General features: G+C 44.5%; 1 protein-coding gene across 4 annotated transcripts in view; it reads left to right on the top strand.

The window, feature by feature from the left end:
* The first annotated feature begins 2,140 nt into the window (after positions 1-2,140).
* The window catches only part of rnf24 (ring finger protein 24), a 173,704-nt gene continuing 149,553 nt past the window's right edge, over positions 2,141-26,291 (top strand). Inside the window, exon 1 of one of the 4 annotated variants that reach the window (XM_063047102.1) lies at positions 2,141-2,605. The gene's annotated coding sequence lies outside the window, so the exon portion shown is untranslated. Of the gene's footprint in view, positions 2,606-3,398; positions 3,619-26,291 lie in introns of those variants that run through there. The other 3 variants (XM_063047099.1, XM_063047100.1, XM_063047103.1) reach the window with 3 other exon arrangements.

Raw genomic sequence — 26,291 nt, 5'->3', positions numbered from 1 at the left:
GCCGTTCTTCTGTCTGCCAACCAGCAGGAGTCACTAGAGAGCAATCAAGCGCAGACAGCCTGATTCCGTTTTTTCGGTCAGCCCTGCTCCTGGGGGAAGTATGTGATGGGATGTCAGGAAAGATCACTGCTTCTTTGTTACAAAGAACAATCCATCTGAGAAAGCTTCATTTAATATTGAGCATCCAAAAAAAAGGCATCTCTGCCAATGCAACACTCCCTCAGTACGCCTTGACAAAGTACTTAAGTCTCTGGAGTAGGACTTGAATCCACGGTCTCTGACTCAGATCAAGGGTCGACAGTTTTATACATATCCCAAGGAAGTAGCTCCTCTAGAACAATTTATCACCTGAAAGACTCTAGCTTCACTTATCTCCTTTCTTGTGGAAAGTCTTATATTAGTTTGGGAACATAACATTGAGTATTATCACTGTTAAGTATCATGCCCCCAACACCCTGCAGCTATTCCAATTCTGTGAAAATACAGGAATTTATTAAATACATCTGCGGTTGACGCCCAGCTGTGATAATCATAACTCCCTCAGTAGAGAACAGATGTTACAATGAGTGCTGCAGTCAGTAGACCCACAGACTCACAGTGTTCCCCTCTCACCGTTCCAAAAGGACTGGCGAGGGGAGAGCAAACGGGCGCATAAAATAATAAAAGGCACAGATTGAGTGGCTAGCCAGCACCTTTCTCCGGGGCGGAATTGGCTAATACAAGAGGGCATAATTTTAAGGCGATTGGAGGAAAATGTAGAAGGGGATGTCAGAGCTAATTTTTTTTACGCAGAGAGCGATGGGTGCATGGAACATGCTGCCGAGAGCGGTGGTCGAGGCAGGTACATTAAAGGCACTTAAGAGATTCTTACTCACACGGATGAAAGAGTAAAGGCTATGGGGAGGGCTGATCTTACAGAGGTTAAAAGATTGACACAACACTGTGGACCGAAGGGCCTGAATGGCGCTGTGCTGTTCCAGTTTCTATGTCCTATGACTGTTCTCCAGAGCCCGAGAGTAACGCCAGAGTCCCAGAAACAGGCCCTTCAGCCCAACTTGTTCATGCCAGCTAGTCTCGTTTGCCTTCATTTGGCCCTCGTCTTTCTAGACCAGGGATTCCCAAGCTTTCTTATGCCATGGACCAATACCATTAAGCAAAGGGTCCGTAGTGCCCAGGATGGGAAACCCTGCTCTGGAGTTTTCCTACCCTCGTACCTGCCCAAGTGTTCTTCAAGTATCATTATTGCACCCGCTTCCTCTGACAGCTCGTTCCGTCTATGCCCCACGTTCTCCGTGAAGAAGTTGCCCCTCGGGTGCTTTTTAAACCTTTCCCCTTATCGCCATAAACCTATGCCCTCTTGTTTTTTTTTCCATTCCCTTTCCATGGGGAAAAAGACCCTGTCAGTGTTCCATTCCGCTCTTTCATAAAAACGTCGCTCCTGTGTTTTTTTTCCTCTCATCCCTTCCCTTGGGACCCAGATTTTCTGGGTGAAGGAGGATTTGCTCGCACAATTTTGCATTCAGTGCCTACAGGGGCATCCTAGGTTCAGTCCTGACCTGAGGTGCTATCTGTGTGGCGTTTGCACATTCTCCCTCTGACTGAGGGGTGGTTTTTCCGGGTGATCCGGTTTTGTCCCACACCCCAACAATACATTGATTGATAAATTAATTGGGTGCTGTAAATGCCCCAGGCATGTAGCTGAGTGGTGGAATCCGGGAGGAGTTGATGAGCTGAAAGGCCTGATTCTATGCTATGTGTCTCTAATCCTATCAATGACTTCCTGCTTAGATCTCCCCTCTCATTGCCCCGGCACCGCACTCCTTAAAACTCATTTTAATTCAAAATTTCCCCCTGATTGTGATGGAAGGTGTTCCCCTGAAACATAAACTCTCTTCCCCTCTCCATGGATTATGCCTGACCTGCCGGGTGTTTCCAGCGTTATCTGTTTATTTCCCGATCTATTACTGTGAAGCAGTGGAAGAGCGAAGTTATTAGACAAAGTCGCCAAAGAATAAGTTTCTAAACTCGACTGCTCCGACTCGGGGTGGGAAGGGACGCGAACCTATAAATTGGTATCTTTTATTCCCCTCCTCTCTCTGCCACACTGAGCATTCCTGTTCGCTGACGCTCGACTTATCTGCGTTCTGTGCTGAGCACTACTGCGCCGTGCGGCGAGTGAGATCCATGAAAGTCTTTATCTGGACCGGAGGGACGCGCCGGTCCTCCAAGCCCTCTGTCCCCCTCTGCAAAAACGAGGCATCACCTTCAGTTATCACATGCAGACATCAATCGGGACATAAGTCAGAAAGAGTGAATTAAGAAGCCCGTCCTTAACCAGAAAAGCAGCACTGTTTTGGTTTTGAAAGAAGGCGCATATTTCAAAAGCAGAGCAGAAAGCGTGGCAGGCTGTCTCGTTCTTGTACGTTACTTGCTAAACTGAAAACTGTCCCTGCCAAGTACAGACCAGACTGACTCGCTCTCCTCATCTCCAGCCGCCGATAGAAAGGTCGACTGTTCGCGTTTTGCACCGTATATAAAACAAAGCTCATTTCAATTTAGGCCAAAAATATATTTGGCTTTGAACATACAGACGAGTTGCCAGCTGGTGAGTTCGATTTTTTTTAATGTATACAGTTAATTAGGATATCTATTCTAGTTTAGTGATTTGTAACTAAACACAGCGCGGTGGATATACGAAGACACCAGTTCGTATAGTTATTGTGTTGATTTGTATTTTTAGTTGAGTAGTTGTGTCTTTTTGAAGTCATAACCATGGTGTGATATTAATTTTAAGAAATAAATTTTAGAAAAGAAAATCTTCCATAGGAAAGAAGTAATGAAATGCTAGACTACACGCTTTAAACCCCCCTTTTTTTTGTTTCGTTCTGTCTGGTGAATGTAATTTCTTCTCCCGCCCGTGAATGAGCCGGGCGGTCAAGTCGATGGTTATTTTCCATTTTTGTATGGGCTATTCTGTAATTGAGAGAGAAAGTGTGGAAGTCCTTTTTTTCCCCTGCGGAGTTTGGGTTCTCTATTTAATTTAATAAAGGGACCAGAGGGGAGACTGTGTGGTGCTGAGTGACTCGTACATGAGGGGGTGAGTTCCTGAACCAGTCAGGCGGTTTGTTGCCGGGGGCTTCAGTTTAAAAGCAAGCTGCGCTATAGAATAGTATGGATTCCCTTCGCGACCTCGGCTAACCCCCTCCCATCCCCCCCAGCCAACTCGGAGTTTAAAGAGTTTCCAGACCCGCGCTCCAACCGCAATGATATTCATTGGATTTTGGGGACAGGGAGGAGTTTGACGTGCCCCCCCCCCCGTTCATTTTAAATACTCATAGATGGGACAATGCTCTAGGCAGGGATTGAGGATTATTCTGGGAGGGGGGTCTTCAGGATTTAAAACTTTTCCTGTGTTTGAGTGTATTGTCCCTTATCGGACGTGCGTGGGGAAAGGACCTTTCCGTGCCGCCGACCCGGAGCGGTCCGCCGAGTTTCCCTGTGGAGTGACTCCTCGCAGAAGCTGCCAGTCATGCCGCTTCAAGCTGTGAAGGTAACTCGGCCCCGCCGGCAGCCGGTCTTCTAGCTCATTTGCATCAGTAGGGGTTGCTTCTGGCATCGGTGAGACTGTGTTGTTGCTTTGAACTGTTTACTGATGTATTCCTGAGTAACAAGCCTACGGGCGACACTGTTTCAGCCGCAGTGCCTCGCAGATCCAACTGCTCGGAGTTCGATCCTGACCGCTGCTGCTTTTTGTGTGGAGTTTGCACCGTCCCCTCTCACCCACCCCCAGTTTCAAAGTCCAGTCAATTACCCGCTGTAAATTACTGCTGGTGTAGCGGGTCACAGCAGTGCACGCCAGAGGAATTAGGCTACAGGGGAATAATCCCTTCCCCTTTCCCTGCCACCTCATTCAGGCTCCCTTCCCCTTCTTCCGATGAAAGATCTCGGCCAGAACGTTGACCCTTTATTCCTTTTCGTAGTTGCTGTCTGACCTGCTGAGTTCCTCCGGCATTTTATGTGTGTGTCAGTGAAATAAAGTGGAAGAGTAGTTTTAAGGGTTAGTGTGGACATGATGGGCTGAACAGCCTTCGTTATTTATTGAGATGCAGCATGGAATAAGCCTTTACTGCCCTTTGAGCCGCGCTGCCCAGCAATCCCCAAATTTAACCCTGGCCTAATCACGGGAGGAAATAAACAAATAGTCCAGGATTGATGGGCCGTTTGTTTGGCACTTCTGTGCGGTCCTGTGGGTTTGGCACACTGTCGTGCTGATGTGCAAGTATCTCGGACAGAGTTCAGAAGGGGGCTGGTAGACGTAACAAGGCACTGTACCGTAGCGGCTAGTGAAACGCTATTACAGCTCCAGTGAACCGAGTTCACTTCCTGCCGCTGTCGTGCAGGATTTCCCCGTGACCGGCGCGGGCTTCCTCCGTGTGCTCCAGTTTCCCTCCACATTCAAAAGACGTACGAGTCGGTAGGTTAGTTGGTGACCTGGGAGTAATTGACCTGCGTGGGCTCATTGCACCAGAAGAGCCTGTTAACCAGATGTATCTCTGAATAAATAATTAACGTCCAATAAAGAACAAGTGACGCTGGGCAGTCTGCTCTGACAAGAATATCAATGGAAGAATGGGAGCAATTTTGGTCATTTTTGGTATTTGGGGGTGTGACTGGAAAGGCCATCCCTGATGATGCTTCAACTTGCTGAGCCATTTCACGGGACCTTTAAGACCTGGGTGTAGAGTCACACACATAGGCCTTGAGTGTGAAGTTCATGGACATTGCACAGCTGAACACTCCACTCTGGGCAACTGGCTGGCTTTGATGGGTGGCAGTCATCTTGCTTAAAGAGATTAGAGGAGACGGTGTTTACTTGTCGACAGTGAAATAGACCATCTGCATCAATGGCCAATACAGTCTGAGGATGTGCTGTGGGAAGCCCACAAATGTCGCCATGCTTCTGGTGCCAATACAGCACGTCCATAGCTCACTAACCCTTCCGAAGCTGTAAGTCTTCGTAATGGGGGGAGAGACAGGAATGCTGGGAGGAATCCCATACGGTCACAGAGAGAATGTACAGACTCCTTACAGACAGTGGCGGAATTGAACCCTGGTCTCAGGTACCATTACGCATTACCCTAACCATTACACTACTGTGCCATTTCACTCTGGACACCTAGACTGTGACTCGGTCGATATCAGGGGGATCGTTAGATTCTATCTGCTCCATTATGAATAATGTGTGTGTTTTATTCGATTATGTTCACTTTCAGTTTGAGTTTTATGTTGACAGTGCAAATAAACGTGCTAGGCTTGCGATAGTGAGTTTAGTTTTTAAGTTTGCAGATGACATAAAACAAAAACAAGGTCAATAGTGATCTGGACAGCAGCCCAATTCGTTGGAAGGTGGGTTGATATGTGGCGAATGCAGTTTAATGCGGATAACCTTCACGGACTCTACAGCTTGTGTACTCTGTATTGTCTATTTATTTATTACTTTATTAATTATTTGTGGGTTTTTTTGTATTGGCACAGTTTGTCTTTTACACGTTGATCATTGCTTTTGTGCGTGGTTTTTCATTGATTTTGTTATATTTCTTTATTCTACTGTGAATGCCTACAAGCAAATAAATCTCAGGGTAATATATGGTAACATGAACATTGGTAGTAAACTTACTTTGAGCTTTCAATCTGTTATGATTCACTTTAGATGTGTAAATTCAAGAGAAGCAACCTAATCTAATTCAGTGGTTCCCAACATTTGTGAGTGTCTGCCATTAGATTGCTGAATGGTCTATGAACCCATGAATACTACCTCCATGTTTTTTTGCGCTATTTATTTTTAATTTGTAGTAATTTAACATTTTTGCACTATCATGCTGCTGCAAAACAACAAAATGCACTTTATATAACAGCGTTAAAATACCTGACTCTGACTCTAAACCCGTTCACTCACTCGCATATAGATGTTGATGGTAGCAGAGGGTGTTCCATGGTCCACTTGAAACTATATGATCAAGGCAGAAAGCAAGCTGAACAAATTTTAAAATTTATTTGTGTTTTTTTTAGATAATTATGTTATACAGAAGATTCTATGGCACCGTGCCTGACATCTGTGGAAGGGAAATTATTAGAGACTTGGGGACAGGGTCTCTTCACATCTGGAAAGGCACTTGCTTATGAGGGATAGTCAGCATGGCTTTGTACAGGGGAACTCATTCTTACAAACTTGATTGAGCTTTTTGAGGAGAAGATGATTTATGAGGGCAGGGCGGTGGATACTGTACACATAGACTTTCACCAAGGTCCCTCATGGTAGGCATGATTAAGAATTCCGAAGATTGAAGGACGGGATACGCGGTGAATTGATTGGTTGGTGGAATGGAATGAGAATCGGCTTGGCCATAGAAGACAGGGGGCAGTGGTACAAAGATGTTACTATGACTGTAGGTCTATGATCACAGACTTCCATGACGATCAGTGCTAAGACTTCTGTTTGTGGTATTTATAAATGATTTGGTTGAAAGTACAAGTGTGCTGATTAGAGTCATAGAGCACTGTGGCACAGAAATAAGCTCTTCAGCTGACCTACTCCATGCCAAGCTATTATTTTGCCCAGTCCCATCAACCTGCCCCTGGACCATAGCCTTCTACCCCCTTCCCATCCATGTACTTGTCCAAGTTACTCTTATCAAACTCGCATCTATCACTTCCTCTGACAGTTCATTCCACACTCTTACCACCCTCTGAGAGGTGAAGTTCTCTCTCAGATGCCCTTTAGACATTTCACCTTTATGGTGGAGCTGTGGATAATAAGAATGGTTGTCAAAGGATTCTGCTGAATATACACCAGTTGGAAATGTGGGCAGAGAAATGGCAGATGGAGTTTAATCCAGACAAATGTGAGATGTTGCACTTTGTGAGGTCAAATATATAACACGTGTTACCTGGATTAGAATACAGGATATGGGAAGAAGTCAGACCAACTTGGATTATTTTCTCTGGAATGTCAGAGTCTTGAGGGGTGACCACCTCTCTGGATTCCTACAATCCATATATTGGAATGACAAGGCTGTAAAAACCTGAAACATGCTACCTGAAAAGAGGAACCTGACCCTTGGACAATTGCAAATTATGGTTGGACATCTGCTTCAAAAGATCTCATTATCAGGATAATAGCAAAAATAGTAGCGGTGTGAGACCAAAATTAGGTGACCGATTCTTTGAGCCACAGGTACACGTGCGACTGAATGCCATCTGTCTTACAATGCCAGACAGTACATGCCTTTAGATATGAATTAGCTGCAGGAAGAGGCCTCTAGCCTACACCGTTATTCAATAAGATGGTAGCTGCTCTAATCATAACCTCAACTCTGCATTCCCACCTGCACACGGTAACTTCTGATCTCCTTACTTCTCAAAAGCCTATGTACCTCTACTACTTGTCCCTTCAAGGAGAAAGTTTCACATACAGGTCTTTCCAAGATGAAGAAAATAGTCACATTATTGCTGAAATTGTGACCCCTTATTTTAAGAAATGCCGCCTAATTCTAGATTCTCCCTCAGAGAGAGACATCCTTTACATATCTACCCCACAGATCTTGTCAGTTTCCTCTCTCTCTTCCAAATTCCGGCTGCTACTCTGAAAAACATTCCCTCATGGGATAACCAACCCATTTTATGTAACAGACTAATAAATCTCAGAACTGTTTACAATGTTTGATAAAGTGAAATTTCAGATGTGGTCTCATTAGTATCTGATATCGCTGGATCATAATTTTTCATTTTTGTATTCAATTCCCATGCAGTAAACAAGGTCTGTTAACATTCATAGTTATTTGCTATCTCTCTCTCTCCGGTTGTCCATCGAAATCCGATGACAACTTCCACTCCTTTAACGGTGAGATCTTTGATGACTATACAGTCCTATCCTGGACCCACAAGCTCTGTTGCAGGTGGGACATGTAGTGGTGGCAACCATGGCTGCATTTCTCCTGGCTCTCTTCTGCTGTCTTCTGGTTGTTCTTTCCATCTCCAGAATACAAACCCCGTCCCTACACAGCTGTCGCCAAGTGGTACGGTCAGCAGCAACATCCTCCAGGTCCTCGGGTCTGATCTTGCACTTCCTTAAAGCATTCTTCATCTGATCCTTATAGCGCTTCTTCGGCCTTCCATCTGAGTGTCGACCATGATGTAGCTGGCCGTATAACACTCTGCGGGGTAGCCGACATGGGGGCATCCTTATCACGTGCCCCAGCCACTGCAGCTGACACTGGGTGATCATGGCCTCAATACTTCTGCAGTTGGTCTTTACAAGTGTGAGGCAGCTGCTCACGCCAGGTAATTCCCAGGATGCGCTGGAGGCAGCTTATGTGGAAGCACTCTAAGGACTTGATGTGACAGTTATTTGCTATACCTGAATGCTAACCTTTGTAAATTGTTCACAAGGGCCCACAGATCCCTCTGAATCTGCGCTCCCTGCATTCTTTCTGTATCTCAGAACTCTGTGCTCTCTTGCTATTCAGATAACCTGCTATTATACATCTTGTTGAAATGGACAATTTCAGAATTTCCCTCGTTGTATTCCATCTTCACCCATTCATGCAGCCCAGTTCTACCCCTTTGTAACACACACAAATGCCGGAGGACCTCAGCAAGTCAGGTAGTATCTATGGAGGGGAATAAACATTCGACATTTTGGACCAAGAACCTCTGAGACCTTGGCCTGAAAATTGACTGCTTATTCCATTTTGTCCACAGCACATTTACTTCTTCAAAGAACTACAATGATTTGGTCAAACATGGTTTTTGTTTCGCATGATTATTTTAAATTACATGCCTTGCTTTTAGTAATACCTTTTAATACATATCTTTTGACAGACAGATTTTCTCTTTAAATGAACTAGTTACACTGACTATTTTCCAAAGTGATAAAATCTTCCATGAAACTTGGGAGTTTTTGGTCAGTTAAAACTTCTATCAGCAAAGACACAAGTTGCCTTCTTTTTAAGGACCTTAGGATGTCATCAGGATTTGAAGACTTGTCAGCCTTAGTATTTTTATTCCCTTTTTACTATTTTGCCAATAAATGGAAATCACTGTTCATTGTTTTCCCTCCTAAAAGCTCAGATTTCTGAAGTTTGCGAACTCTTGCTTTTAATGGGAATAGGCATTCTAAACTGCCATCCTCCCATCATTATTTGAGGGCCCTCATTGGTCAGGGTCAACCATGGATGTTGCATGCTTGCTGTCTATGTACAGTTGATATGTAAGCCATTACGCAAGCCAGGGCAGTACGATATGGAGAGCAAGCTGTTGCCCATGCAGCAGGTTCCCCCTCTCCACCCAGTTAATGAATCTAGTGGAAGGCAGAGGCCAATACAGTTAATACGGTTTGGCACCTGCAGCATTACAAGAGTTGCCAGTCAGCGCTGAACTCAATGTAGGACTGCCTTATGGCCTCCAGCCTCAGATATTTCCTTGGGGTTTACTCCTGAGGCCTTCCCCATGAGTGAGTGCAGCCGTCAGGCAGTGGAGATTATAGTTTTCCGTCTCCAAGATGAGCTGCTAACCACAGCTAATAAGCCCCATCTGCCTAAAGTAACTGGTTTTAAGGCACCAGTAACCCGCCATTGTCTCTTCTGTCAGCAGAAGTGGTTTTGCCAGGCTTAGTAGCTAAACCACACATGAAAGCCAGGAGCTGGATGGATGTGGTTGTCAGAGGCTATCTGAGATACATACCATTGGGAGCACTTAATAGGTAGTGGTAGCTTATCCGCACTACTCCCCCTGCCCAACCCACCCCTGGCTATGATAACCTTAAGGAGCCATCATTCCATTAAGTACTTAAACCACGTTTCTGCAATTTTTTCTGCATCTCTTCCTTTTGCATGAAAGTGCCATAGAAGTTCACTTTCACTCTCTTGCATACTTCGTTTTTTTGCATTTGCCTTTCATTGACATATTCAGTTCTATATTTTCATCTTCCGAAGATCTCTGTATCAAAGTTCAAAGTGAGTTTATTACCAAGCATGTATATATCTCCGTATACTACCCTGAGATTCATTTTCTTGCAGGCATGCACAGTTAAACACGCAATACAATCGAATCAATGAAAAGCTACACACAAAGACTGACAAGAAATCAATGTGAGCAAACTGAGCAAATATTTTTTTAAAAACTAATAATAAATAAGCGAATAATACCGAGAACAGCAGTTGTAGAGAGCTTGAATGCGTTCAGTGATCAGTTCAGTGTTGAGGTGAGTGAAGTTATCCACACTGGCTCAGGGGCCCGATCGTTGAAGGGTAAACACAAGATACTCTGCAGATGCTGGGGTCAAAGCAACACTCACAACACGCTGGAGGAACTCAGCAAGTCTGGCAACATCTGTGGAAACGATCAGTCAACGTTTTGGGCCGGAACCCTTCGTCAGGACTGAAGAGGGAAGGGGCCCTATAAAAAATAAGGTGACAGTTGAGCTTGATTTGTAGCCATTAACATCACTCAGTTCAAAGTTTAGAGTTGCAAAGAGATTAATGTGTCGTTCGAAGTCCTGGGAATAATTGTCTCTCTTACTAATTTAGGATGGCACTGTAGCATACTGGTTAGCACAATGCTTTACAGTACAGGCGACCCAGGCTCAATTCCCACTGCTGCCTGTAAGGAGTTTGTATGTTTTCCCTGTGATCAAGTGGGTTTCTTCCAGGTGCTCTGGTTTCCACCCACAGTCCAAAGGCGTACCGGTTAGTAGGTCAATTGGTCATTGTAAATTGCCGCGGCTTGAACAGCTAGAAGGGCCTATTCCGCACTGCATACCAATAAATGAATGAATAATTTACATCAATTCATGTCAATAAAGCCAATTAATTGCTCAGTCATCTAACTTGCTATGTACATTGATGTTCATGTATGGTGTGTCCGCAAAGGAAAGGCTCAATGTGTACTCCATTTGTAATCTGTAGTTGATGATGCACTGCCCACCTGCCATTGTTTGTGCATACCGTTGGATCCTTGCATGGATTGTTGGTAGATATCATTCCATGTGTTGGACTGATCAAATAAAAAGAAAGACCACTGGACAGATTCCTGTTTGTTCTTTGCATTCATGGCCCGCGACAAAGTTGAAAGGAATCATCTTCTCCAAAAAGAATGGCATGTTTTATAATCACGAAAGTAGTTTAGAAGTTCTTTCACCGCTGTAAGAAGAAGGAAACAGGAAGCTGGTTTGTATATGGAAGCTCCCGCAGTTAGTTATGATAACCAAATAATTTGTTAACTTGATATGACAATAAGAAATAAAAACAGGAATGGGTAACTTTTCAACACTGCTCTGATATTCACTGAGATTATGGCATATCTGATAACGTCGGTGCTGCTTCCAAGCACCACGCCCATATATCCTGAAACCAAGCCAGCTCTGTTTTCAATGACCTCACTAACTGAGCCTTCACAACCCAATGGTGCAGGGAATTCCAAACACTGGACATCTTCCCTATGGAGAAATTTCTTCATATTTGAGTCCTAAATTGCTTGCCTCAGAGACTTTTGGCTGGTGGAGCCTCTCTGCATCTAGCCTGTCAGGCACTGCTGCAGCTTTTGAGAAACAGGAAACTTCAGTCACTGGAATCTATCATCCCTCTTGTTGGATCCACCTGCCAGCTCTTTCTCCACCCTTCCTCTCCAGCTTTTTATACTGGCTGACTGCACTCGGCACTTCCAGCCCAAACAAAGGGCCTTGACCTACGTTGCTGAACTGTCCATTTCAACTGATGCTGCCTGTTCCTCCAGCATCTTGTCTGTTACTGCTGCAATTTGGAAAATAATTGGGGTATAGTTAATGGGCAGGAACTCTGCCGGTGTGCCACGGAATCCTTCAGGTCTGTCAGAAGAACTGATAGGGCTCAGCTTAGTGTCTCTTCTCAAAGATGATACCATAAAGAATGTGGGATCCAGTATACCTTAGTAGACAAATCTTGTTTGCACACAATAGTTGGGGAAAAACATGGTATTTCTCATGACTTTCATTAAACGAGAGTTTGGATCTAATCAAATGTTTCTTTCTCAAAATTTTCATATTATTTTTCTTCGTCAGGTTATAACTCACTTCCTTTATCATAGTCATTGGCATTTGAACGAGTCTTAAGGATGTTTGAAAAAGAAAAAATAAAAGTTATTTCTGGCTCAGGCAATGTATTTCTCTAATCAATTATTGGAGTGCTATCTGCAGTGAGCAATGTAGGCAGTCGAGCATGTTGTCCCACTTGGCAAGCACTATGTGGTTTCATGCACTTCCTCCTCCTGTTGCATTGACAACAGCATATGTCTTCTCCAAGGGTCATCGCCTTGTTGCGGTGGAGAAGCTTGTGACTTCCTGAGATCCAGAGACTGATGCCATCTGGAGCTTACCAATCTGGCACTTAGCTCCTGGTAGGCTCACCCATGACGGTAGGGTCAAGGAAGAGGCTCCAGACAAAGAACGATCCAACCAAGGCCTCGAGGGTAGAACTGGCGGAAAATGTGGACGCAACACAACAGCAGGGAAGGTGGAGGAAAGTTGCATCAGTGAAGGGTCCCCAGTCATCTTGCATTCCGTGCCACTGGGCCCTGACCCCAATCTGTCAAGGACCGTGTGATGACTGCATCAGTCTCCCCACGTTACACAAAGTCGCGCAGAGGCATTCTCCATGAAGAGAATCCACCCTAGCAACCAGGATGGGTGGATCCTAGATTGACCTCTACAGCCATTTGAGGACCCACCAATAGACAACCCCTGAGGACAACATCATACTCGACTGGAGTGATCGCGCTACTGGCATGTCAGTGGAAAGAACAAGTGCAGCACCCAGTGTCTTCCCTTGATTCCTGGGCATTAAGGGGAAGGCTGGCACTTATTGACCACGGCTGGCTGCACTTGGAAAGAGGTGGTAGGCAGCCCTGGATCATTGTAGCCTGCGTGATGAGGACCCTTCGCACTGGATGCTGCCAAGATACTCAACCAGTAATGGGCAACAATTAAACAGGATTAGGCTACATGATGTACAACTTGGCAGTGAAAATGATCCACGCTACCCATTACTCTTGCTCATGTTGGGATTTTAAAGTAACAACCGACCCCACCATTTCAGTGAACAATTTATTGCTACAATTCACTCACCCTGGCAATGTACCTCTCTGAACTTCATCATGCTGCTCGTAGTGACTGCGTGTGTTTGGACAGGTGTCAATCTGGTCTGTCTCCTGCGCAGTGTTCCCTGGTAACAGCTGGCTGGACCGTCAGCCTGGCTAATACAACTGGGCATGATTGTAAGTTGATGGGAGGATGTCAGAGGTAAGTACTTTACACAGAGAGTGGTGGGTGTGTGGAACATCCTGTCTGAAGTGATAGTGGAGGCAGAAACATTAGGGGCATTTAAGAAATTTAGACACATGGATTATAAGAAAATGAAGGATTATATAGGAGGGAAGGGTTGATTGATCTTTAGATTTGGTTAAATGCTCAGTACAGCATTAGGGATCGAAAGGCCTGTATTGTGCAGTTAAGTTCTATGTTCAGCAGTATTTAGCACTGGTTAATGGCAAAGGGACAAAAGCACAATCAATTCTCTTTGAATCATAGAAAAATTCCAATAGATAAGGAGACCATTCAGCCAATGTTCCCTCCAAGGTCTTGGATCTTTTACTACTAGCACAGAGAGGAATTTAAACTGTGCACAGTAGGTCGCCACCCTTCACCTCGTTGGCATATTAAGTATATTTCACGATGGTGCATAATCACATTTCCTTTTCTGGTTTCTGATGCGGATGGTATTGACAATGTGGAGTTTGTGATGATTTGTCTGCAGGTTTTAGAAATGGCTTATTCATGCTGTTTTTATTTTAAGGAATTATTCAGTCCACACGTGTTGCTGCCACTAGGCAAAGCAATTGCGCTGCACAAGGTTTTTGTGTATACTGGTCATTACAAATTAGAGGGAACGTTGTATTCAGCCCATCTTGTCTATGCCAACTACTAAGGAGATCTCCACCTAACCTGCAGCTTTTGGATGCTCAAGGACCGTGACAAGGATTTGTGACTCTCCAGTGTACTTCCTTACTTTGAGCTCCAGACCCCAACCATGCTCTAGGTTTTTGGTGTTTTCCCACTAATCATTCCACCAGTTAATCAGATATCAGAGACTGCAAATGCTGGAATGTAAACAAGCATACAAGGTGCTGAGGAAATCAGCAGATCAAGCAGCATCTGTGGTGGGAAATGACCAGTCTATGTTTTGGGTTGTAACCAGTCACATGGACTGCCCATTTCCCTCCATAGATGCTGCCTGTCCAATTGAGTTATTTTTAATCCAAGTTACATTAGCCAAGGGAGCTACGACTATACTTCTGGCTGTGGGTTTGTGCGGAGTGTAGGTGATTCCATTAGATTTGAGTGGTATGGTCTTTGAGCTGCTCCATAAGCAGTTTCAGTGTAAATGGCTGGAAGCCTCAGCAGGCTGAAGAGCTTGTTTCTCTGCTGTGTTTGTCACCATTATACACCAGTGACCATTTATTTATGTGTTGCTTTGTGCGAAGGTCTCTTGGGCTTCCTGGGACAGCGTATGCTGTTGAAGAATATCCAAAGACAAACAGAGCAATTAAAATGCTGCAAATCCTTGAAATCAGAAGTAAACACAAAAATGCTGTAAACGCTTCCAAGGTCAGGAAATTCCCATGCACAGTAGCTGGGTTTGTCCTCTGTAACTCCTCGTGTCTGTGTGGTACAAAGCACCCACAGAGCGTGGAGACTGGCTCATTGGCAGGACCCCAAGCAACATACGTTTCTACAAGATTTCTACTCCTCATCGCTTTTCCTCCAGTCCTGCCGAAGGGTCTCAGCCCAAAACGTTGACTGTACGTTTTTCCTAGATGCCTGGCCTGTTGAGTTCCTCCAGCATTTTGTGTGTGTTGCTCGGATTTCCAGCATCTGCAGGTTTTCTCTTGTTTGTCTCCAGCCGAACCCCTCCAGGGCGACCAAGCTGTCTACCCCTCATGAACAAAACATCGAATGCTCTAAAATTATTTAACCCGGTTAAGTTACCATCTGACGTAACATTAGACACTTCAACCTTCCTGAAGCATAGACTCTGAATGGCACGGTCCTCCTCCTGGAGTAAATGAAAAATCTGTGCTGTCCTGTCAGCGCCCAGGACTAAGGAGTGTACTTCCACGATGTGCCTTTGATCCAGTCAGCAATTCGTCTATCATTCTTAGAAAATAGAAAGAGTCATTTTAGCAATCCACGATGTCATGAGTTCAAATCACACCATGGCAGTTTTGTGATTGAATAAACCTGATCATTTTTGGACAGGCCTCACAGAACAAATTGCAATTGGTTTATTATTGTCACACAGAGTTGGCAGCCATTGATCCCAGGGGATCATGGGTTTGCGCCTCTGGTGGACTGTGTCCCCTCCAGGGCGCAAGCCTGGGCGAGAAGATTTGAAGAACCGGCTGTTGTCCGTGCACCGGGTTCTCCCTCTCCACATCACTGATGTGGTCCAAGGGAAGGGCAAATGCTGATACAGCTTGGCACCAGTGTCATCGCAGAGGCTGCCAGAGTGAAGTTGTAAGTGACATCAACCCGGCTCCGGATTTCTTCCTCGGGGTTTACTCCCGAAGCCTTTCCCATGGGTGGGTATGGCTGCAAGGCAGTAGAGGTTTAAAATCAGAGTTTTCCTTCTCCTAGGCGGGCTGCCATCCAAGGTTGACGAGCCTCACCTGCCCTAAGCAACTGGTTTAGAGGTGCCAGTGCTCTGCCATTGTCCCTTCTCTTGTCAGTAGAAACAGTTCCGCCGGGCCTAGTAACTAAGCCACATGTGAAGGCCCAAAGTTGAACTTGGTTGTCAGAGGCTGTTAGAGACGCATGCCATTTGGAACACTTTATAGGTAGTGGGAGCTTATCCCCACTACCACTCCCAGCTATGACAACCTTGTCACATATACTAAGATACAATGAAAAGTTTTTTGCCATCCTGTCAGTTTGTTCTATACATAAGCATCCACACATACATTATTCCTTACATTAAGGTAATTCAGAAGGGAAGCAATAACAATGCAGAATATAATGTTACAGTTACGGAGGAAGTACGTTGCAGTCAGACAAATAAAGTGCAAGGACCACAACGAGGTCGAGTGAGAGACCATGAGTTCGTTTTCATCATACCGCCGGTCAGTTCAACAGTCTTATAACAGGACCTTTTTCCTGCTAGTGCATGGTCTCAAGCTTTTGTATAGAATCATAGAGAACAACAGCACAGAAGGAGGCCCTTCGGCCCATCTAGTCCATGCCAAAACCATTTAAACTGCTTACACCAGGACCATAGCCCTCCATACCCCTACCATCCATGTACCTATCCACACTTCTCTTGAACGTAGAAATCGAGCTCACATGCACCACTTGTGCTGGCAGCTCATTCTGCACTCTTATGACCCTCTGGGTGAAGAAGTTTCACCTCATGTTCCTCTTAAACTTCGCACCTTTCATCCTTAACCTATGACCCCTGGTTGTAGTCCCACCCAACCCCAGTGGGAAAAAGCCTGCTTGCATTAACCCTATCTAGACCCCTCATAATTTTGTATATTCTGCCCAATGGATGGGGTAGGGGAGTGTTGGAGAAGAGAGTTTGAGTAGGGTGGGAGGGCTCCTTGATTATGTTGGCAGTGGGAAGTGTAAGGAGGGTCAGTGGAAGGGAGGCTATGATCGACTGATCACCGGATAGAATGATTACCAAAGCAAATTGGTTGTCGGTGAAACCTAACTGTTCAGCAATGACTTTTGCTGAATGGCTTTGCCTGCCCAGCATCAAGCTCTCACTACCTGCATTCTATCTCACCTGTCATCGAGGTGTCAGTTCCCCGGCAGTGATGACCCTTGGGCAGGGTTGCTGATGTTTAGAGAAGAGCTCCTGTGGCAACACTAGTTCCTGCTGCACAGATTGTGGTTTATATGGAAGGTCTTTGGCCTGAATCCATGGGAGTAGCACAGCGGCTCGGCTGGTCGAGATGCCGCCTTCCAGCTCCTGCAGTCCGCATTCAATCCTGACCTCTGGGGCTGCCTGTGTGGAGTTTGCACTTTCTCTGTGTGACCTTGTGGGTTTCTTCAGGGTGCTCTGGTTGCCAGGACAAGAAGCTACAAGTCGGTCAGTTAATTAGCCACTTCCCAGCCTGTAGGCGAGGGAATTGAGGGGAATGTGAAGAGAAAAAAAAAAGAGATCAGTGTAAGGCTAATGTAAATGTGCTTGCTGATCAGTGTGGACTTGGTAGGCCGAATAGCCTCCTTTCTGTACCCCTCTGCAGACTCTGCCTGACTTGCTGGGTAGTTCCACTGTTCCCTATTTTTGTTGCCGTTTTTGCAGGAGTTACTCATGTGTGGTAGAGTGTAGAGAGGAGGGTGGAGGAAAGTTGCCTGACCCTCGCTGGTTGAGCCTTGTCCGTTTCACGGTGCAGGTCATACTTGGCTCTGGAGTCAATGAACTGTGCCACATCGTTTTCCCTGGCCTCATGAGGAACAGCTTCCGGTTCAGGTTTATTTATCATGTGCGTCGAAGCACACAGTGAAGTGTGGCGTTTGCGTTAACAACCAACACACTTCACATCTGACCCTCAACAGGCGGTGAGATCTGGTTTCGAATGGTGTGGTGAGAAAGCAGCACGGCAGATAGTGGTGGAGGTTTGGCAAAGTAGCGTACTTGGTTTGGACCTCATAAGTCAGAGCATCAAATTCTCCTTTGCTGGATGTGGAAACGAATGTGGAACTCTAACAGTAGCCATTGTGGTTGTAAAGTCCAGATGATTCATTAATGTCACTTGGCATTGGCTATCAATCTTTAGTGTGGTTTATATCTGGCTTGAATCCATCACGACGTGGTTTACTCACAATAAATCCAGACTTTCTATCAGCAACATCTATATCCAGGACGTAAATTAAAATTGCCACGATCCGTGTTGCAGAACTATCTGGAATCTCCTTTATTGCTTTTCATTCCTTCTCTCCATTCTAAATTGGATCTGTGCTATTCTCCTTCCCCACCCTCCAAGCACTTGACCTCTTCTCCCCAGGTAGATGATGGACTGTTTTATTTTCTACTAGCTTTTATTTGCATTCTTAGACCATAAGACATAGGAGCAAAATTAGGCCATTCAGCCCATCGAGTCTGCTCTGCCACTCCATCATGGCTGATCCCGGATCCCATTCAACCCCATACACCTGCCCTCTCACCATATCCCTTGATGCCCTGACCAATCAGGAATCTATCAACTTCCGCTTTAAACATACACACAGACTTGGCCTCAACCACAGTCTGTGGCAGAGCATTCCACAGATTCACCACTCTTTGGCTAAAAAAAATTCCTCCTTACTTCTGCTCTAAAAGGTCGCCCCTCAGTTTTGAGGCTGTGCCCTCGAGTTCTGGACACCCCCGTCATAGGAAACATCCTTTCCACATCCACCCTATCTAGTCCTTTCAACATTCAATAGGTTTCAATGAGATCCCCTCACGTTCTTCTAAATTCCAGTAAGTACAGCTTCTTTCCAACTGTGATAAGACTGCTGAACGGATCCTGACCCGGATCTGGGCCGTACCCTCCAAATATCCAGACCTGCCTCTCGTTTTTTTTGCACTACCTTACTTTTCATTTTTCTATTTTCTATTTAAGATTTATAATTTAAATTTTTAATATTTACTATCGATTTGTAATTCAGGGAGCGGGAAGCACAGAATCAAATATCACTGTGATGATTGTACATTCTAGTATCACTTGTTTGGCGACAATAAAGTATGAAGTACAGGCCCATAGCTGCCAAATGCTCCTCAGATGTTAACCCTTCATTCCCTGAATCATTCTTGTGAACCTCCTCTGGACTCTGTCCAATGACAATACATCCTTTCTGAGATAAGGGACCCAAAACTGTTGTCAATATTCTAAGTGTGGCCTGACTAGTATCTTATAATTCAGCATTATCTCCTTGCTTTTATATTCTGTTCCGCTTGAAATAAATGCCAACATTGCATTTGCCTTCATACCACAGACTCAACCCGTGAATTAACCTTCTGGGAGTCTTGCACAAGGACTCTTAAGTTGCTTTGCACCTCTGAAGTTGAATTTTCTACCCATTTAGATAATAGTCCGCACCATTGATCCTTTTACCAAAATCCATTGTCATACATTTCTCAACACTCTGTAGTATTCCATCTGCCTCTTTTTTGCCCATTGTTACAATTTGGCTAAGCTCTGTTGCAATTGAATTGCTTCCTCAACACTACCTATCTCTCCACCTGGCTTTGTATCATCCACCAACTTTGCCAAAAAGCCATCAATTCCACTATCTAAATCATTGACAAACAATCTGAAACGTAGCAGTCCCAATACTGACCCCCAGACGAACACCACTAGTCACTGGCAACCAACCAGAAAAGACCCCCTTTATTCCCACTCACTGCCTCCTGCCTGTCAGCCGCCCCTCTATCCACGCCAGTATCTTTCCTATAACACCATAGGGTTTCATCTTGTTCAGCAGCCTTATGTAAGGCACATTATCAAAATGCCTTCTGAAAATTATAGTAAATGACATCCACTGTCTCTTTTTTGTCCACCCTGCTTTATCCTTCCTCAAAGAATTCTAACAGGTTTGTCAGGCAAGATTTCCCTTCACAGAAACCATGCTGACTATGACTTATTTTATCATTGTTCTCCAAGTACCCCGAAACCTCATCTTAGTAATAGACTCCAACACTTTCCCAACCACTGAGGTTAGGCTAACTGGCCTATAATTTCCTCCCTTCTTAAAGAATGGAGTGACAATTTCAATTTTGCAGTCCTCTGGGACCACACCCGAATCAAGTGATTATGACCAATGCATCCATTATCTCTTTAGCACCCTCTCTCGGGACTCTGGGATGTAGTCTGTCTGGTCGAAGTGACTTATCCTCCTTAGGACCTTTGAGTTTGCCTTGCAATTTTTCCTGCATGATAGCAATGGCACTCACTCCTGCTCCCTGACACTCACAGATCTCTGGCCCACTGCTAGTGTCTTCCACAGTGAAGACAAATGCAAAGTACCCATCAAGTTCATATGCCTTTTCTTTGTCCTCATACTACCTCACCAGGATCATTTTCCAGTGGTCCAATATCAACTCTCACCTCCCTTTTGTTCTTTATATAACTGAAAAAAAAATAGTATCCTCCTTTATCTTATTGGCAAGTTTGCCCTCATATTTCATCTTGTTCCTTCTTATAGTTTTTTTTTAGTTGCTTTTTGTTGGATTTTAAAAGCTTCCTAATCATCCAACTTCCCATTCACATTTGCTACCTCATATGCCCTTTCTTGGCTTTTATGCAGTCCTTGACTTCTCTTGTCAGCCATGGTTGCCTGCCCCTGCCATTTGAGAACTTGGTCTACTGTGGAACATATCTATCCTGTGCCTTGTGAACTATTCCCAGAAACTTCTTCCCCCTCTGTTCTGCCATCATCCCTGCCAATATCCCCCATCTAATCCCTAAAGCTCCCTAATAAAATCTGGGTTATTACACAACACCCAGTCTAGGATGGCCTTTCCCCAAGTTGGCTCAAGCACAAGCTGCTCTAAAAAGCCATCTTGTAGGCATTCAACAAATTCCTTCTCTGGCAATCCGTCACCAACCTGATTTTCCCAATCCTCTCGCCTGGTGAATCTGTTTCTGGCCAGCCCTGGAAACCTTGTCAGGAAAGCAGCCCAACTCATGGCTCATTGAATCACAGAAGAGTCTGCAGAAGGACTTAGACAGATTAGGAGAATCAACAAAGTGGCAGAGGAAGTAAAATGTCAGGAAGTATAAGGTCATGCACTTTGGTTGAAGAAATAAAGGCGTAGACTATTTTCTAAATGGGGAGTGAATTCAGAAATAAGAGGTGCTAAGGGACTTGGGGACATCTTGTGCAGCATTCCCTAAAGGTTAATTTGCACATTGAGATGGTGGTAAAGAAGACAAATACAGTGTTAGTATAACTTTGAGAGGACTAGAATATAAAAGCAAGGATGTAATCCTGAGACTTTATAAGACATTGGTCCACACCGAGAACTGTAAGCAGTTTTGGGCCCCCTATCTAAGAAAATATGTGATGACATTGGAGAGGGTCTAGAGGAGGGTCAGAAGAATGATTCCAGAATGGAAAGGTTAATGCATGAGGAGTGTTTGATGGCTCTGGGCTTGTGTTCACTGGAGTTCAAAAGGAAGAGGGGGTGGGGGGATCTCATTGAAACATATTGAATACTGAAAGGCCTAGTTGGAGTGGACATGCAGTGGATGTTTCCAGTAGTGGGAGCACAGTGAGCACAGACTCAGAATGTGAGGATGTCCCTGAGAACAACGATGAGGAGGAATTTCTTTAGGTGAGGTGTGGCGAACCTGTGGAATTCATTGCCACAGATGGAGGCCAAGTTATTGGATTTATTCAAAGTGGAGGTTGATATGTCAGAATCAGAATCAGGTTTATTATCATTGGCATGTGATGTGAAATTTGTTAATTTAGCAGCAGCAGTTCAATGCAATCATAATCTAGCAGACAGAGAAAAAAAACGTAATAATAATAAATAAACAAGTAAATCAATTACGTATGTTGAATAGATTTTTTAAAACGTGCAAAAACAGAAATACTGTATATTGAAAAAAAAAGTGAGGTAGTGTCCAAAGATTCAATGTCCATTTAGGAATCAGATGGCAGAGAGGAAGAAGCTGTCCCTGAATCACTGAGTGTGTGCCTTCAGGCTTCTGTATCTCCTACCTGATGGTAACAGTGAGAAAAGGGCATGTCCTGGGTGCTGAAGGTCCTTAATAATGGACACTGCCTTTCTGAGACACCGCACCCTAAAGATGTCCTGGGTATTTTGTAAGCTAGTGCCCAAGATGGAGCTGACTGGATTTACAACCTTCTGCAGCATCTTTCAGTCCTGTGCAGTAGCCCCTCCATACCAGACAGTGATGCAGCCTATCAGAATGCTCTCCACGGTACAATTATAGAAGATTTTGAGTGTATTTGTTGACATGCCAAATCTCTTCAAACTCCTAATAAAGTATAGCCACTGTCTTGCCTTCTTTATAACTGTATTGATATATCGGGACCAGGTTCGATCCTCAGAGATCTTGACACCCAAGATTAGTAAGGGCACCAAAGGTTACAAGAAGGTAGGAGAATGGGGTTGAGAGCAATAATAAATCAGCCATGATGGAATGGTGGAGTGGATTTGATGGGCCAAATGGCCTGATTCTGCTCCTATGTCATATGTTATTCTGGTCTTAAATAGATTTGTCATGGAGGGAAGACACACTGCCCATTGGGTTTGAACGAGCTGCATGTTGGAACAATCCTACCACCATCTTCCAAAGTGCTCCAAGTCTTCCGTTTCACTTTTCCTCACTTTTCAAATCCATGATTGCAATTCCTTTGCCTTCACCACTCATTAGGTCACCTTTGGTTCTTTTTGCCAGTTATCGTCACTCAGGAAAAACTGAATCCCCCTGATTTTGTTGCAGTCTTCACTTAAATGGACAGTACCCCCTCCTCTGAGCCTCATGAGATTAGCCAGTGGTCAGTCTAACCCAGTCTGTGACCCCTACTTCCATGATTCATTCCACTGTCCCCTGTGGAATTGTTTGGAGTTATTTGAATTGGCTCTATAATCTTCACTGTGTTGCATTTTTTTCTCTCAGTGGTTGAAATGTCTTAATAACCAGAACAGAAGAGAAGCCCCATCAGAACCTTATGCTAAGGAGAATGAATGAGTTCTATTTTGGAACTCCCCCACCCCTTCAGTCAGAGTTCACCACCCACAGCTCGTCTGGCTTACCACTGGCCACTTAATTTCTAACAGAGTTCCCACAGCAAGTTGCTGAAAATGGGAGAAGTGCTGTGACTTCCTCCATATAACATGTGGGAATAAAGTAAGCTAAGGAACTCGGAGTTTGAAGATCAAACAACTCAGAGTTTGAAATCAGCTTTACGGAAATGAAGTTAACATGTGGCTTCAGTAAGTATGTACAATAGGCATCCCTCTAATGTTATGTCCCTTTTTTTTCTTATTTTATTTTCACACGTCTGAGCTTATATGTTCTTGTTGATTTCATTGTTTTTTGAAAATTTTGAAAATAAACTATTAAAAAAACCATCTCAACCAGAAACTGAAGGTAGCACATTTTTTCCAGATCATTTTCAGTACCAGAGTGTTGTTTGGCAGTAATTAAGATTTATCACATTGTTGGGGTGTGGTCAGAGACGGGAATTGAAAGTCCTTACCTTCTGTGGTCCACTTCATTCCAATCTATCACCCCTCTGTTAATCAGTGGTAAATAAAATCGAAGGATTTGCTAATGCTGGAAATCTGATGTTCTCATAACCTGAAACATTACCTATTTCTCTTTTCACAGCTGTGGCATGACTTGCTGAGTTTTTCCAGCCTTTTCTGTTTTTTTTTAAACGCACAGTTCAGGCAGCATCTGAGAGGCTATTTTGAGGCTCCTGCTGAGCTACCTCCTAGGATGTGAAGGGACACATTATCACCCGGGGTCATCGGGTGTTTCAGGTCTTCCAACATCAGACAGTCCGGCCCATGTGACCCTGCCAGTGTTGACCAGTCCCTGGCTTGTGTCCCAGCAGCATGGTCCTCGGGACACACCTCTTGATCCACAGCCATCTGGAGGCTCGCTCAGCAGCCTCTGTGACAGTCCCGATGGCTCTTTTCTTTGCAGCCCCCGTAATGCCAAGGAGAGAGTAGGTTCTGCACAGCAAGCAGCCAGCAAAACCTCTGCACCCCACTGCAGTGTGCCCTCCATCCCCGTCTCACACTCAGATGCCTCCTCAGTCCCCACTGTTGTCATAGCAAAATTACTACACAGCGGGCTATTCAGCCTATTAAAGCAAACCAAGCCAATCTAATCCCACCTTCCAGCATCTGACTGGCAGCCCTGCTGATAGAAGTACACACCCAATTCAGGAGTAGTTCTTTCCCTCCACCATCAGAACACTTCCTCATTATTCCTTCATCTTGCATGACTTATTTTTTGTAATGTGTAGTAATTTTGTCTTTTCACTCTACTGCAAAACAGCAAATTTCAGGTAATTTAGGTCAGTGATGATACATCCAATCCTGTTCCAAGTACTGTTTAACTGTGATGAGGGCTTCTGTGTCTACCTGCTTTTCAGGAATTGCTTTCTAAGTGCCTTAAGCCATGTGGTCAAACAATATTTTTTTCTTGTGCCACGTCTTATCCGTCAACCGTTCACTCTAAATTGATGCTCCCTGATGTCAAGCCCTCAGATAATGGATGTAGGTCCTTCCTATTCACTCTATCTAGGGCTTTCATAGAAACATAGAAAACCTACAGCACAATACAGGCCCTTCGGCCCAAAAAGCTGTGCCAAACATGTCCTTAACCTTAGAACTACCTAGTGTTACCCATAGCCCTCCATTTTTCGAAGCTCCATGTACCTATCCAGGAGTCTCTTAAAAGACCCTATTGTATCTGCCTCCACCACTGTTGCCAGCAGCCCATTCCACGCTCTGCGTTAAAAAAACTTACCCCTGACATCTCCTCTGTACCCACTTCCAACCACCTTAAAACACCTCTTGTGCCAGCCATTTCAGCCCTTGGAAAAAGCCTCTGACTATCCACACGATCAATGCCTCATCATCTTATACACCTCTATCAGGTCGCCTCTCATCCTTTGCCACTCCAAGGAGAAAAGGCCGAGTTCACTCAACCTATTCTCATAAGGCATGCTCCCCAATCCAGGCAACATCCTTGTAAATCTCCTCTGCACCCTTTCTATGGTTTCCACATCCTTCCTGTAGTGAGGCGACCAGATCAGTATTCATTATTGAATCTTTTGAAAGTTGCCGTTGATCTGAACATAGAACAGTACAGGCCCTTTGGCCCACAATGTCATGCCAACCTTTTAACCTACTTCAAGATCAATCTAGCTCTTCTCTCCCACATAGCTGTCCTGACAAAGGGTCTTGGCCCAAAACATTGACTGTACTTCTTCCTATGGATGCTGCCTGGCCTGCTGCATTCCACCAGCATTTTGTGTGTGTTGCCGTCCATCAATTGTCTTTCATCAATGTGCCAATCTAAGAGTCTATTGAATGTCCCTAATATAGCTGCCTCTACTACCACCCCGACAATGCATTTCATGCACCCACCTCTCTGTGTGGGGTGTGGGTGGGTGGGAGAAACACTTGCCTCTGATATCCACTCTGTACTTTCTTCCAGTCTCCTTAAAATGATGTCCTCTTGTTTAGCTATTTCCACCTTAGGGAAAATGCCCCTGGCTATTCACTCCATCTATGCCTCTTATCTTCTCCTGTACCTCTATCAGGTCACCTCTTATGCTCCCTCGCTCCAAAGAGAAAGGGCCTAGCTCACTCAAACTTTCCTCCTAAGAAAGGCTCTCTACTTCAGACAGCATTCTAAATCTCCTTGGCCCTCTCTAAAGCTTCTAAATCATTCCAATAATGAGGTAACCAGAACTGGACACAATACTCCACTAGTGTGGTCTAACTAGTTGCAACATTACCTCGTGGCTCTTGAACCCTGTTCCCTGACTAATGAAGGCCGATGTACTGTATTGATTTGGGAAATAGAACCCGTTGGCTCTGTGAACAACCAGAATCCAAATATTCATACCTTTGTACAAAAGTGGTTTAGAGGGTGGATAGATTTGGCAAATATCAGCCATTCAAAATGTCAGCATTGCACAATCATTCAAAAACAGTTATTTTGCATGAATGGCTTGTTCTGTGAGAATTTTTAAAAAATCAGATCACACAGAGAATCTAGGATAAATGCAGTAATTTAAAAAATATATTAGCCAAGCTGAATCTTACAATGAAAATGGCATGTTGTTGCTTTCACTGTTGTGTTGAGCAGGAAGGTGGGAGTGGGGTTGTTCTTAAAGCAGTGTGCTACGGCCCTGAGGGTTATCTGTTTCAGATCTTCTAAAAATAAAATAATAAATCTTTCCAGCATTGGTATGTTGCCCCTGATCCCCAGTACAAGGGATCCTTTGTGCTGCCTATCTGCCAGTACAGCATCAACATAGCTTCCCTTGTAGTTACAAGTATCAGTCATACAGCACTTTAGACTGCTGGACTTCGAGGCTACTAAGTCTTGGAGTGAGCACTGACTGAACCTGTTGCTACAGCCAACACTGGATGCACAGGGAAAGAGGAAACACATACAGTAGCAATTCAGTAAAGAAATGCAGTAACACTCCCAGT

Source organism: Mobula hypostoma, chromosome 4, assembly GCF_963921235.1.
Source record: "Mobula hypostoma chromosome 4, sMobHyp1.1, whole genome shotgun sequence".
NCBI classification, from domain to species: domain Eukaryota; kingdom Metazoa; phylum Chordata; class Chondrichthyes; order Myliobatiformes; family Myliobatidae; genus Mobula; species Mobula hypostoma.
This window is presented reverse-complemented; position numbering and strand designations above follow the sequence as displayed.